Source organism: Physeter macrocephalus, chromosome 2 (genome assembly GCF_002837175.3).
Source record: "Physeter macrocephalus isolate SW-GA chromosome 2, ASM283717v5, whole genome shotgun sequence".
Lineage (NCBI taxonomy): Eukaryota > Metazoa > Chordata > Mammalia > Artiodactyla > Physeteridae > Physeter > Physeter macrocephalus.
In genome coordinates this window covers 30,739,014-30,743,822 of record NC_041215.1, presented here as the reverse complement: position 1 = coordinate 30,743,822, position 4,809 = coordinate 30,739,014, and positions in this window count along the sequence as shown.

The window sequence follows — 4,809 nt, the reverse complement described above, 5'->3', positions numbered from 1 at the left end:
TTAAATCCATTTATCCTTGCCCCACCTGACAAAGGAATTATGCTAGATGGTGTGATTTTTACCCGCACACAGGGGGAAAAGGAAATGTAAACAAAATACTAGTTCAAGTTCTCCAGCCCCCTTTTTCATTGACCCCCTCAGAGTCCTCTTCCCCCCCCCACCCCCTCCTCGAGTTCCCATCACCCTCATGAGTGCTCTCCTGCTCTCCAGGTGTTGCAGAAAACCAAAAGTTCAGCCAAGGCTCCTGAGTTCCTTCATCCAGTTCACAGGCAAGATGAAGACAGAAACCATAAGAAAAGCTGGAGGCAGAAGGCAGGCCACCCACAATGGGACACAGAGGAAAAGACAGGGCAAAAATGAAGCAGGGGCATCCTGGGAAACTCCCCACAGAAAGAACTGGGTGCCGTGACTTGCTTTTATTGGTCACCCAGAGAAAGACGTGACTTGGGGAAGCAGGCAAGGTCACAGGGATTAAGTTTGTCTTAAAGATAAAGAACCCTGGGCTTCCCTGGTGGCGCAGCGGTTGCGCGTCCGCCTGCCGATGCAGGGGAACCGGGTTCGCGCCCCGGTCTGGGAGGATCCCACGTGCCGCGGAGCGGCTGGGCCCGTGAGCCGTGGCCGCTGAGCCTGCGCGTCCGGAGCCTGTGCTCCGCAACGGGAGAGGCCACGGCAGAGGGAGGCCCGCATACCACAAAAAAAAAAAAAAAAAAAAAGATAAAGAACCTTATTCCTTCAGTGCCCTACCACCACTGTGGGACTGGGGTCATTTTCAAGCAACTCTTCCCCTACCCATTTCTATGGCTTTAGTCTAATAGTTTGAGCACAAGTTACAGAATTTCTTTCCAAGCCCCATACCAACAACCAAGGCATATGGTAACTGGTTCTTCCTTGGAATCATTAGTTATTAAAGAATAAGGACATCAAAAAATATGTTCATACACATAAACCCACATGAGCAAATACCTTTGGAGCTTCAAATGTACTTATATTGTTCAACCAAATATGCATATATTTACGTTCCAAAATCTAGCCACAACGATACACAGTAATACCTCAAACTTCAGAGAACTTTATGTCTCCAGAATGCAGCTAGAGTTAAGAGGCAAAAAACCCTGGACCTTAAGAAGCCAAGAGAGTAAACACTAATATAAGGTTCCTGATAGCCCCACATACCCCGGGAAGTCTAAGGATCTAGTCCACTGAGTAGGAGACCTGGGGGTCTTGGGAGGAGTGGGGAAAGGACAGCAAAACTCTCACTTCTTCAAAGCTCTGGAGGTAGGTGGCATTAGAGAATTGATATGCTAGAGGCTAACAGTAAGCCAAAGAAGGGGGTGTGCACATCACCAAACCCAAAGTTCATTCCTCAAAAGAAGACATACAGATGGCCAACAGGTACAAAGAAAGATGCTCAAAGTCACTAACCATCAGGGAAATGAAAATCAAAGCCACGGTGAGATATCACTTCACACCTGTTAGCATGGCTATTGTCAAAAAACCTAAGATGACAAGTGCTGATGGAGACAAAAAGGAATCAGGACCCTTGTGTGCTCTTGGTAGGAACGTAAAGTAGTACATCCACTACGGAAAACAGTATAGAGATGCCTCAGCAATGTAAAAATATAACTGCCATATGATCCAGCAATCCTATTTCTGGGTATTTATCCAAAAGAACTGAAATCAGGATCTCAAAGAGATGTTTGTACCCTCATATCCATTGCAGCATTAGTCACAGTAGCCAAGATATGGAAACAACCTATGTTCATCAATGGACGAATGGATGAAAATCTGTTATAAATATATATATATATATATGCACGTGTACATATATAATGAAATATTATACAACCTTTAAAAAGAAGGAAATCCTACCTTATGTGACAACAGGTATGAAACCGAGACATTATGCTCAGTGAAATAAGTCAGTCACAAAAGGACAAACACTGCATGATTCCATTTATCTGAGGTACCCAGAAAGTTAAACACATAGAAGCGGAAGAGGGGATGGTGGTTGCCAGAAGCTGGAGGAGGGGGCAATGGGAGTTGCTATTTAACAAGTACAAAGTTTCAGTTATGCAAGATGAATAAGTTCTAGAGCTCTGCTGGACTACATTGTGTATGTAATTAACAATACTGTAATGTACACTTGAAAACTTGGTAAGAGGATAGATCTCATGAAAGTGTTATAATAATAATAATAAGTTCAGCCTGTAGGGGATGCCAGGAGCCAAGAGATGAAGGCAGCGGATAAACATACCAGGCAGACTCAAATAGGGACCAATCATTGGCGCTGCCAAGAAGGAGTGGGGTCCTAGGTGAATATGAAACCCAGAGCAGTGACCCAGGTGGATAAAGGGTATTTGCTGCCCAGTGCCTACGGGTGAGCAGCCTGGATTTCTTTGTATTTAATTTTTGATAGTTTGATTAATATGTGTCTTGGCGTGTTTCTCCTTGGATTTATCCTGCACGAGACTCTCTGTGCTTCTTGGACTTAATTGACTATTTCCTTTCCCATATTAGGGAAGTTTTCAACCATAATCTCTTCAAATATTTTCTCAGTCCCTTTCTTTTTCTCTCCTTCTTCTGGGACCCCTATAATTCGAATGTTGGTGTGTTTAATGTTGTCCCAGAGGTCTCTGAGACTGTCCTCAATTCTTTTCATTCTTTCTTCTTTATTCTGCTCTGCGGTATTTATTTCCACTGCTTTATCTTCCAGGTCATTTCCATTCTTCTGCCTCAGTTATTCTGCTATTGATTCCTTCTAGGTAATTTTTAATTTCATTTATTGTGTTGTTCATCATTGTTTGTTTGTTCTTTAGTTCTAGGTCCTTGTTAAATGTTTCTTGTATTTTCTCCTTTCTATTTCCAAGATTTTGGATCATCTTTACTATTATTACTCTGAATTCTTTTTCAGGTAGACTCCCTATTTCCTCTTCATTTGTTTGGTCTGGTGGGCTTTTACCTTCCTCCTTCATCTGCTGTTTATTTCTCTGTTTTCTTATTTTGCTTAACTTACTGTGTTTGGTGTCTCCTTTTCGCAGGCTGCAGGTTCATAGTTCCTGTTGTTTTTGGTGTCTGTCCCCAGTGGGTGAGGTTGGTTCAGTGGGTTGTGTAGGCTTCCTGGTCGAGGGGACTGGTGTCTGTGTTCTGGTGGATGAGGCTGGATCCTGTCTTTCTCGTGGGCAGGACCGCGTTTGGTGGTGTGTTTTGGGGTGTCTGTGAACTTATTACGATTTTAGGCAGCCTCTTCTGCTAATGGGTGGGGTTGTGTTCCTGTCTTGCTAGTAGTTTGGCATGGGGTTTCCAGCACTGGAGCTTGTTGGTCGTTGAGTGCAGCTGGGTCTCAGTGTTGAGATGGAGATCTCTGGGAGAGCTTTCGCCGTTTGAGCTTATGTGGTGCTGGGAAGTCTCTGGTGGACCAATGTCCTGAACTCGGCTCTCCCACCTCAAAGGCTCAGATCTGACACCTGGCCAGAGCACCAAGACTCTATCAGCCACATGGCTCCTGTAGACTGGGAAATATCCAGGAAAACTGAGAAACTCCAGAAGCATGGAGTCTTAACCCCTGGACCACCAGGGAAGTCTCCTTTTGAAAGTTTTAAGTAGGAATACTTCTTACTGCTACCAGCCAAAGCTGAAAAAACTTCATCCCTGAACACCAATTTCTATGAAGATTTTTCTTCCTATCCAACAAAACTATAGGTTCAAAGAAACTGTCATAGAATTGTTGAATTTAAGGTATATTCGTATTTCAGTCCAGCTTCTCCCATTTTGCAGATGAGGAAGCTGAGGCACAGAGGAACGATTAGTTCAATGTTTTACGGTGAGCCAAGGCCAGAGTCAATGCAACAGCCTCGCTTCCTGCCTGCGACCAAAGCTCACTCCACTACCAAGTTCTTCACCTGCCTCTGAGCTTGTCCTGGGAAAGTTCCTCAGCTCTAAATTTGAGATAACTGGCAGGTTCATCATTTTGAGTAAAATATTTCTGTAACACCTAGAACTGAAGGCCATTTTGCAAAAATATGATGCATACAGCTCACTCCTTCACTGGGCATGCAATGCCTTGCCCAAGCCCCACTATTGGAACTATATCCACTATCCTGTGATAAACCATAGAGGAAAAGAATATGAAAAATGAATGAATGTGAATGTGTAAATGAACGTGTAAATGAAAATGAATATGTATGTGTAACGGAATCACTCTGCTGTACGGCAGAAATTAACACAACATTGTAAATCAACTGTACCTCAATGAAATAAATTTTAAATAAATAATTAAAATAAAGTTTTCTAGTAGTCACATTAATGGGAATCAAAGGAAGCAGATAGGGTGAAGGAAGAGGGTGCCATGATAGGTTGGTGATGGGGCTGCGGTCGCTGGAGGAGCCTGGTGAGTCTGGGATTCAAGCCAGTGCTGGGCTTTCCCCATCCATGCTTCCAGGCCGTGGGGGGCTGCACAGGGCAGGGAGGCAACTCAGCAGAAACCTGGATTTGGTTCTAAGAGCCGTGGGATTGAGAAGGCGTTACCGGAAGTGATCTTGGGACTGACGGGAAGCGAGGCCTGGAGGGGAAAGGAGACCGGTTCCCGGGGCGTGGGGGGGTGGTTTCCCACAGAAAGGGGCGGAGGAAAAGGTATGAAAGCGGCGTGGGAGTGCAGGGTAGGCAGCGGGTGGCTGCTGCTGGTCTGTTTGTAAAGCAGCGAGTGCCCACCACGAGTTCAAGGGGAGAGCCCGAAGAGTGGGAGTGAGAGGAGCCCAGGGTTCCTTTTGGGCAGTCTGGAAGAGTTAAGCCGAAGGACCCTTGCGCAGGCCC